Below are 10,506 nucleotides of genomic sequence, written 5' to 3'. Positions count from 1 at the left end.
ACACACACACACACACACACCTTATTGTTTCCTGTTTTATATCTAGTTTTTGATTATTTGCTTGTTCTTGAGACAGGGCCTTGTTATGTAAACATGACTACCCTAGAATTCACTGTCTAGACCAGGCTGGTCTCAAACTCACAGAGATCCACCTGCCTCTGCCTTCTGAATGCTGGGATTAAACACATGCACCACCATACCTAGTTTATGACTTGTTTCTATAATTTTGTTTTGTTTTGTTTTCTAATTTCGAGACAGGCTTTCTCTGTGTAGCCATGACTGTCCTAGAACTCACTTTGTAAATCGGGCTGGCCTTGAACTCGCAGAGATCCACTTACCTCCGCCTCTTGAGTGCTGAGTGCTTATAAAAGGTGTGATCTACCACTTCCCGGCTTCTTTTTATAATTCTAACAAGCTCCCTGAATATGAAGAAGGTGGCTTACATAAGTAACATACCTTAGATTACTGGTTCTGTCACACAGACACATATTCGGGAGTTCAGCCTTCCTGCCCGTAGCCACTGGGTTTCTGCTATTGTGTTGAAAGGAAATAAAACTTGAGACCTGTGATTCATGTAATGTATGTCAAATAGCCCAAAGAGTTGTTTGTGAGCTTTGAAACCTGGGGCTGAGAACATAGCAAAACAGGCCAGGACATGCCTGGGCAGGCCCGTCGTTACATGTCCTGGCTGGCCTAGGGCCTCCCTATCTCCCACCCTTCTGACAGTCTGTTGATGTTTAAATGGACCAATCATGTGAAACCACGCCAATTCCTCCCCCAGCCCCACCCCTTTTCTATAAAAGCCCCTAGCTTCCAAGCCTTAGGGTCGAAACCACTGTCTCCTGTGTGAGATACGTTTCGAACCAGAGCTCCGCCATTATGGCTCCACCATGTGGTCAACACCTCTGTCTCCTGTGGGAGATATGTGTCGGCCTGGAGCTCCGTCATTAAACTACCTCATGCTTTTACATCAAGATGGCCATCTGTTCGTGATTCTTGGGTGCACGCTGAATGGGAATTGAGTGGGGGTTTTCCCACTAGGTTCTTTCAGTGTCAGGAATTATCCTTAGCTCTGGAAATAAAATGAAGATGTCTACTCTTCGTAAACTTACACTCTAATGAAACCAAAACAGAAAATAAGTTATCATGAATAACTATACCTAAGAACATAACATTTATTCAGCTATCATGAGAACCACATACAAAGGCATAAATCTAACCCATAACTAAAGCATAAAGTACCGTGTAGTATGCAGTGTGTGGGGGAAAATTCAGAGTGCAGATTGAAAATGTTAGGGTGTTACAAATACACACAAATACATATTGACTGACCCTTTCTCTTCAGATATTGATTTATATTACTTTATCAACTTTTCAACTATATCTGAAACTTAGCCCATCTTTTAATAACACCCACAGAAGCTGTTCGTTTTCAAAGGTTTCCTTATTTTAATTTTCTTGTAGCTATAATTAATTGTTTCTTTGATATCTTATTAAATATAACCTAGAAGTTGGCTCTAAACCCCCAAGGGACAAGAGTTGCAAACCCTGGGTCCTGTGGGCCAAGGGAAATAAGGAGTGGGAAACCTTATTTCTTTTACCAGGCAGGATTCTAGGAGTGTTGCCAAAATTTTCAACCCAAACCAGAAATTTGATTTTTCAAATTCACCAGCTAATCATATTTAAAAATACCTCGCACAGGTCCAATAAGACCAGTCTGGACTGAGTCTGGCCTCCAGGCCTCCCATTGCTTTAGGTTCCACCACCCACCATCACCACCACCCTTTGTTAATTAGCCCTGCTTTTGTTGAACGCTTGCCCTAAAAAGGTTGTATTTCAGCAATATTATTACCTTTAACCTGGCTTTAACTGCCGGTGACTCATGTCTGGGCAGACTGGCTAAATAGCTTAACCAACCTGTTTTCAATGAAAACAGTTTGTAGTCCTTGATCCAATTTTCCTTTCACGGATCAAGGAATCATCGGTCAGAAGAGAGCTCATGGGAGAAGAGGTGAGAACGTCCCATGATGAAGCGTACCTCCTTCTTTGGCATCCTTACAGAGGGTCGGCCTGGCTCACATAGCTACAGGCATGCAGCTCACTGTCCATCAATGATGGGTCCATCCATAGACAGGGGACAACCTATAACATTTCCAGGTCACCCAAGCTTATTCCTCTGAACAGCACAAAACAAAGTGATCCTGTGAAAATTATACAGAAAGAAATATAACCTAGGAGATGGCTCTAAAACCCCAAGAAACAAGGGTGGTAAACCCAGGTCCCTGTGGGTCAGGATGCAGGAAAATAAGGAGTAGGAAGCCTTATTTATTTTATCAGACAGTTGCCAAACCTGGTAAGAGGATAGGATGAGGGCTTAGTGTGTAATGGGTCAAAGTCCAGTAAAGGAAGATGGAAAAGTTCTAGAATTGGATGGTGAAAGAACTTGATGCCAAAGAACTATTCACTTAACAAGGCTAAAATGTTGAAGTTTATTTTTGTTTTTGGTTTTGGGGTTTTGTTTTGTTTTTGTTTTTGTTTTTTTTTTTTTTGGTTTTGGTTTTGGTTTTTCGAGACAGGGTTTCTCTGTGTAGCCCTGGCTGTCCTGGAACTTACTTTGTAGACCAGGCTGGACTCGAAGTCAGAAATCCGCCTGCCTCTGCCTCCCGAGTGCTGGGATTAAAGACGTGCGCCACCATGCCGGGCCATATCATATGTATTTTACCATGATAAAAACAAATGGCTTTACAAATAAGAATTGTCTTCTGTCCCTGAGATTGCTATTTCGGAATCATCTTTATCTTAAAGAAAAAGCAGAATCATCTTTAAGATAAAGATCTACTTTATCTTAAGACTCGTCTTGTTTAAAAAAAAAAAAAAAAAAAGCCGGGTGTGTTGGCCCATGCCTTTAATCCCAGCACTACGGAGGCAGAGGCAGGCGGATTTCTGAGTTCGAGGCCAGCCTGGTCTACAAAGTGAGTTCCAGGATAGCCAGGGCTACACGGAGAAACCCTATCTCGAAAAACCAAAAAAAAAAAAAAAAAAAAAAAAGACTTGTCTTGTTAAAATGTCAACACTTCCAAATGAAGTGTGTGTGTATCTCAAGTAACCCAGGTTGGTCCCAAACTAGAACTAGCAATGTAGCAGAAGAAGCTGGCCTTGAACTTTTGATCCCCCTGCATCTATCTTCCAAGAGTTGGATTACAGTTATGAATCATCAGACATGTTTATGTCATGCTGGGACTGTATCCCAGGATTTTATGCCTGCTAGGCAAAAGCTCTACCAACCGAGCCACACCCTATCCCCCGGCCCCGCCCCTTCTTTTACTAGCTCCACGAGCGCCACCTTTAGGCTCCTTCAGTCATCACACCGTGTTCATTCTTTTACACTTCAAAAGCCATCTGTTTCCCATCAGGCTCCTAAGCAAGGCTAACCCCTTATTGATATGATACACGGTATCCTACGGTATACTTTATAGGTATCCTTAAAGGGTTCTCCATCTATTGAAATCTCATCTTACAGTCTTGCTTCCATTGTGTCCTCCGCAGGTTCTCACGATGGCATGCTCCATCAACGCAGGTATCGCCATGTGGCTTTAGAATTGGAAATGTTTGGATCCACAAGGAGTATGGATTTTGGTCGCAAGACTTTCTATTAATAGTCAGGCCCAACACAGCTTAGTTTATGAAGTCTGATTTTTCTAACCACCTGCCTTCTCCCTTTATCTGCTGTTATTTGTCCCAGCATACCTCTCCCTCGTGGTTCACTTTTTAATCTGTCTTGGGGAAATTTCCATGGTTTCTCTTGACTGTGTATTTCACTTCGTCTTCTTTTCTAAGGTGTGGCACATAGCCGGATAGTTGACAATAGTCATCTTCTGCTCCCTTCTCCCCTGCTGCCTTCTATTGTGTAAACTGGGAAAGTTAAAGACCTACTTCCCATGAGCCTTTTCAGCTAGGAGTAGCCAAGTGACAGTTTCGGCCAACAGAACAGAAGCAGACTTTAGTGGAAAATGTTTTAGTTTTTCTGATGAAAGAAAGCAAATGGACACACACGGCCCCAGTTTCTTCCCCTGCTCTTTTTTTGTTTTGTTTTGTTTTTTGTTTCTTGCTGAACATGATATTTGGAACTGGAACAATACCACCTTGAAGGAAAGCCCTAGAAAGTTCTGAGGCACTGGCTTTGACATCGCTGAGCCAGGACCCAGTGCCAGCAGCCACTTACCTCAACCCCTTGCTTACTCATTATCTGAGAGAGGAAGCAAAACCAGGAGCCACCGTTAGTCATGTTTTTCTGTTGCCCAAAGCTGAAAACGTTTCTTACTCTTGCTTAGTATAAGAGATATAATATTTACTTCAAAGTGTTGTAAAGATAAATGGAGGTAATGACGTTAGTAATTGTTTGGTGTTTGGGGTACCCTAGCTACTGTTCTGAGCACTTTACATATGTGGATTATTTAAACTCTCTCAAGAATGCTTGTGAAAAGCTGGGCATGGTGGCACATGCCTTTAATCCCAGCACTTGGGAGGCAGAGGCAGGTGGATTTCTGAGTTCGAGGCCAGCCTGATCTACAGAGTGAGTTCCAGGACAGCCAGGGATACACAGAGAAACCCTGTCTCGAAAAACAACAACAACAACAACAAAGACATGATGGTCCTCTCCATCTTAAAGACGAGGAAAGAAATGAAGCCACTTACTCAAAATTAACAACTTATGAACGACAGATTTTGTGTACTGTCGTCTGACTCCAGTCTGTCTACTTACTTACAAAGCACTTAGCCCAGAAGTACGAAGTTGGCACCCTGAAGCTGCTGGCAATGCTAACGATGGCGATTAAGGAACATTTCCCTCTGGGGTGACGTGAAACCCGAGCACCTGTGGTTGGGAAATGTACTGTGCACATGAAGGCAAAAACACTTGGAAGGCAAGATAAGCAATCCTAGGACAGGAATCTTAAAACTAACAAGGCAGAGTTTGGGGTCAACTCCAATGGCATTCCAGGAGCCATTCCATGATCCCCTTCCTTAGCTCTGTCCTCATCCGTAGCCCTCCATTCCCTGCGGACTATGTTCTTACCCGCCCCCCACACCCCACCCCCAGCTGTGATCCACACCGACTCCCAGCCCTCCACCATCGGGATCACAGCTTTTCTTTATTTGGGGCTAAAACATATTATACATTTTTTGTTTTTGTTTTTATTTTGTTTGCTTTTTGTTTTTTTTGTTGTTGTTTTGTTTTTTTGGTTTTTTTTTGAGACAGGGTTTCTCTGTGTATCTCTGGCTGTCCTGGAACTCACTCTGTAGATCAGGCTGGCCTCGAACTCAGAAATCCCCCTGCCTCTGCCTCCAGAGTGCTGGGATAAAAGGCGTGCACCACCACGCCCGACAACATATTATACTTTTAACTACCAATGGTGGCCACTAGGTGTCAGCATCTATCACAAAATGAGCCATTGCTCACACCAGCCTTCTTCAAGTTTAAGCTCAAGACTGCAGTTATGTAAAGCAAATCTGTTTTCTGGTCTATGGATGCTTATTCTTTTTCTTGTTTTCTTGTTGTTTCCAGGCAGCAGACAGAAAAGGAAAGCAAAAGCTATTTCTTTTGATCTGCTAACCCAAGAGAGCCAGCTGTCACTACTGCGCTCTGGCGGGGACTGCAAGGAGTTATGAAAACTTTAAAGAGTGAAAAAGGGCCTGTCCCTCATGGATTCTGTTGGCATGCAGAAACTTTAATTGGCTACCATAAAGTAAGACATCCTGTGTGATTGGCTGGGGCACACATTTGATTTCCTCTATCAGTACAGAACTGAAAGCAGGTAGCTGAGAGGATTGGGAAGTGTCAGTCACTATCAAGTGCTGAGCAAGCCGGGCAGCTGATAGAAGAGCTCTGATAGAAGCTCACTTGTGGGATTAGTAAATAATCCATCAGGGTTGTAGGATAGGCTGACTTCGAAAGCTATTTGCTGTAGATGGGGTTGGTTCCCTGAGCAGGGGTTAGGTTAAAGTTCTATTTTGATATATACTTTGTCATATGTTTCCATCTCCCCGTGGTAAGCAGTAATCTTAGCTTTACATTTTTTATCATGTTTACAATGTATAAAGTGCATTTGTGTTTATCTCATGATTAGTGAGTGATACGAGACTTTGTGTCTTTACTGTAAAGCCAAGGAGTAGACTCAGAAATGTTCATTAATCCAAGCACCGTGGTGATGAAAGAACTTTAGGGGTGTGTGTGTGTGTGTGTGTGTGTGTGTGTGNGTGTGTGTGTGTGTGTGTGTGTGTGTGCCTGCCTGTGTATGGGGGGGGGGGGCGGGGAAGGTGCCTGCTTTAGGACTTCAAGTTCAGAGACACAGGTTCAGAAAGCACTAAATTGCTTTACAGAAGGAAGTAGAGGGTGTGGAAGCTAGTAAAGATAAACAGTGCTAATTTACCTTTGTAGTAAATGCCCATTGAATACCGGAGAGAGGGCAGGGCTACATGATAGGTAAGGTGAGGGACAAGAAGCCAGGTATGACTGGGAAGTGGTGGTGTAAATCTTTAATCCCAGCACTTGGGAGACAGAAGCAGGCAGATCTCTGAGTCTGACACCAGCCTGGTCTACAGAGTGAGTTCCAGGACAGCTGGGGCTACACGGAGAAACCCTGTCCTGAAAAAAACAAACAGAAAGAAAGGAAGGAAGGAAGGAAGGAAGGAAGGAAGGAAGGAAGGAAGGAAGGAAGAAGGAAGGAAGGATGGAAGAAAAAGCCAGTGTGGGACTTATGTATCCACCTCCAGTGTTGAACAGGTTGATACCAGAGGACCGCTACACTGTCCAGGCCAGCCTGAACTATATAGTAAACTTCAGGCCAGTCATAAGATCCCATCTCAAATAAAAACAACAAAAAAGAAGAGAATCCAGGCACGATGGCACATTCTTCAAATTCTGTTGCTTAGATTGCTGACTCACAAGAGGATCACAAGTTCAAGGCCGATCTGGGCTACATACAGCGTTCTAGATTAGCCTGGGCTGATAGTAAGACTCCGACTCACTCACTCAACCAACAGACCTATTATCAGTAAACCAATAAAATAATTCAAACACATAGTAAAAATGTCATACTAGATACACAAAGGAAGGCTAGATATGCATTTACCTTAGTTTTTATGACTGGGTCTCAGTGAATCTAGAGGTTGCTCTTTTAGCTAGACTGGACTGGTTGGTAGGCAAGGCCCCTCCTGTCTCTGACCCCAGCACAGGAGCTAGAGACATGCACTGCCACACTGGCTTTAACTGGGCACTGAGCATCTAAACTTGGCTCTTTGTGCTTGTACAGAGGCATTTTACCCATTGAGCTATCTCCCCAGTCTCCAGAGACATCATAGCATCCATCTGGAGTCTCTGATGCATCATAAATACTAGTCATGCAAGATGCCTGTAGCCAAAGGTGAAGGTAAGCAAGAATGCCCATTGCCAGAGAGTGGTTGGAGATCTGATTTAGTCCTGTTGCCTTAATGGTATCTAGACTCTGGAAAGCTCTCTCAACACAGTTTTCATTGCAAGTTTCTTCTTTTCACGGAAGTCATTTTGAGGCAGGACAGAAAAACTGGGAGATTTGAGGGACACAAGAGGGGTTAGAGTCAGCCTAGAAGCAAGATCCCAGCATAAAATTACATTCGCTGTAAAGGCTGTAGGCACATCCCTTGTGCATGCATATACATGCATATATTGAACATATATTGAATGTTCATTATCGTGGGGGCGGCAGGGCTTCATTCATTTCTGTCACTCATTGCCTGAGAATCTCAAACTCTTAGGATAAAGCAGAGGGGGTACCTTTGGCAGTTGGGGCTAAGATGTGCCAGTAAGAGATCACACCGTGCAATAGATCTAATGCAAGAGGTTTAGTTGTGGAGGGGGAAAACAAAAGGCTGTCCAGATGTAAGAACATGTGAGAGAGACAGAGACAGAGACAGAGACAGAGAGACAGAGAGAGACGGAGAGACAGAGACACTGGAAGACAGAGAAGAAAGATGGACCTTTTAAAGGGGGGAACTAGTCCACTTGATTTACAACACAGACAACTTTGCCCATAGTAAAGGTACTCTACGAGGCTGTAGCCCAGTAGGTTAGCTTTTGGTTAATCTATTATAATGTCAGGTGTCACTGTGGAAGCACTCATGGGTACAGTAATGACGACAAAAGTCTACCAGAATCCTAATTGTGAATTCTGTTTCTCTTCATCTTCATGCTTCAGTCTGTATTAAAAAGCTCTTTTGATGGTTGGTGATGGTGCAAGCCTTTAAATCCTAGCACTGAGGAGGCAGAAGCAAGCAGATCTGAGTTCAAGGACAGCCTGGTCTACAGAGCAAGTTCTAGGATGCCCAGGGCTACACAAAGACCCCTTGTCTCAAATAAAGTCAACAATAATAATTAATAAGTAAAAATAATCGTAACAATAAAGATCTTTCATAAAATGCCCAACTCTACCATACTGGCTAGTCCTGAAGTCTTTTCAGGGTTGGTCTGGCTTGAGTTGAGATTCCTAAAACTCTAAGGGAACCCCCATCCCCCACTGCCAAGTGAAACAGTAGGGAGTGGCGACTCTTACCTGTACCCCCAAATGCTGACACTGTGACCTCCTAAAGTCACGATGCTGCTAAGTCTTGAACCACGACTGACATCCCATTCAGCTAGTACTGCCTAGCAATGCAAAATCTACAGCTGTCACCTTAAAGGGAATAAAAGACAGTTTATTTTGGAGCCATTTGAAACGATCATGCCCATGAACAGATGTAGATTACCCCAAATCTCATGTTCCAATGTAGAAGCCGTTTCATGAAGTCTTCCTAGTTTTGCAGGACAAAGAAAGACATAAGTCAAGGCAACAACAGAGAGGTGGTTACAGCAAGATGGGGGAGACTTTTCTATATGCCCAAGATGCTATCAGATGACATTCTTAGCTTTGGGATTGACAGAAGACTGAATCTGCAAAGGTTTTTAATCTATTATGTTAAAGGCCTTGCAGAGATCAGCAAGGAATGACTGCTCCAGAGGGCTAGAACTAGCCCAAGAGAAGGTAGTTAGCCTCTGGCCTGGAAACATTCCAGTCTCCCTATTGTACTGAGAGTCTAATCACTGGTCCATCAGTCATAATTTTTCAGGAGTGTCCAGTCATAGTCCTAGAGGAGCTTTCAGAAGTCCCTGTGTTTGAAAGAGACATTAACTGATCACCCTATCTGATGCAGAGAGGGACTTGAACTCGTAGCCATTCAGTTCTGGGACCACCCACTGCTCACCTCACTTCTGTTAATCCCAGGCTCCCTTTCACAGTCTCCGGGCTTCCTTTGTCCAACCCGCAGACTAGAGCCCTAGGGTATATTGAAACAAAAGATATCTTTGCAGTCGTCCATTTAACAACGATCTGAAGAAGGCCAATTACAAAAATCTTCCGTTAAGTGGTAATTAGTTAAATGAACTCGAAAGGTAAAAATACCGCTTGATGGGTAATAGTTTAGTGGCCCTTACGGAACCATCGACCGCCAGCGGGAGTAGTAAGCACAGAACAAAGATGAGGTGACGTCTGTTTGTGTGGATAGTTAGCCTCTTACCTGGGGAAGACTTCGGTACTTAGCAGCTTCTGACCTCCAAAAGCCCATAGAAACATTTAAAAACAATTAAAATAGTGTTAAGTGAGCCCGTAACAGACCCATTGAAAATCACTTCTCTGTAAGGGCACTGCTGCAGCTGAATATAGGTTTCTCTTCCACAGCCAATTAATTCTGCCTTTCTTAAAGGGATCGTCTGATTGCCTCCAGCTACAAAGAGCACCACCCCCCACCCCCCATCGCCACCCCGAACCCACAGAACAGAAAAGCTATCTGCATAGTTTATGTTAATACAAACCTGCAGGTGGTAAATGGCTGTTCTCGGGAATAACAGCCGTTGGCTACGGGGAGGGAGAGGTGGAGAGGCATTAGGACTCTTTCAGAAAAAGGAAGCACTAAAGCAAGAAATCAATTGGTCTTAAGCTATTTACCAATTGGATCGCCCCAGGGTCCCTTTCTGAGCCTGGGTTTCTTGGGCCCAGACACCACGCGATCTGATTCAGCGGAACTCCTCATTCCACCTCACCTCCCACCCCCTTTCACCTCACCCCTGCTTTCTCCTCTCTGCAGCAATCCTGGGTTAATGAACTGCCTGCCTCTCCTTGGAAGAAAGATCCTTCCAGTCAGGGTCAAACCAAAGCAAAGCCCCTCATAAGTCTTTCAAAGCAGGCCTTCTTCACAGCAGGAGCCGTGCTCCTGAAGATCGGCTCTAATTTTATGCCGTTGGCTCCAAAGGAAACTGCGTTGTTTCCCCAGATTCTGCCTGTTAGACAAAACCCAGCATTCCTTAGGACCTTGTGAAGTCAGTTCCCCTCTACCCAAGAAACCATCTTCCTTAACTCTGGCAGAAGGGACCTATGGCTATCTGTTGTGCCTATTAGCATACCAAGGGGCATTTGTTCCCCATCAGCATGAGAAGTACCT

At 44.0% G+C, this 10,506-nt stretch overlaps 1 long non-coding RNA gene across 1 annotated transcript; it reads right to left on the bottom strand.

Annotated features, from left to right (window-relative positions):
• Positions 1-8,861: 8,861 nt before the first annotated feature.
• LOC110285287 lies at positions 8,862-9,738 on the bottom strand. Its single transcript, XR_002377045.1, has 3 exons — positions 9,586-9,738; positions 9,274-9,345; positions 8,862-9,178 (listed from the first exon to the last, which is right to left on the bottom strand). It is a non-coding gene; the product is annotated as an uncharacterized LOC110285287 (long non-coding RNA).
• Positions 9,739-10,506: the final 768 nt, after the last annotated feature.

The sequence above is a fragment of the Mus caroli genome, chromosome 19 (genome assembly GCF_900094665.2).
Source record: "Mus caroli chromosome 19, CAROLI_EIJ_v1.1, whole genome shotgun sequence".
Classification (NCBI taxonomy): Eukaryota; Metazoa; Chordata; class Mammalia; order Rodentia; family Muridae; genus Mus; species Mus caroli.
This window is presented reverse-complemented; position numbering and strand designations above follow the sequence as displayed.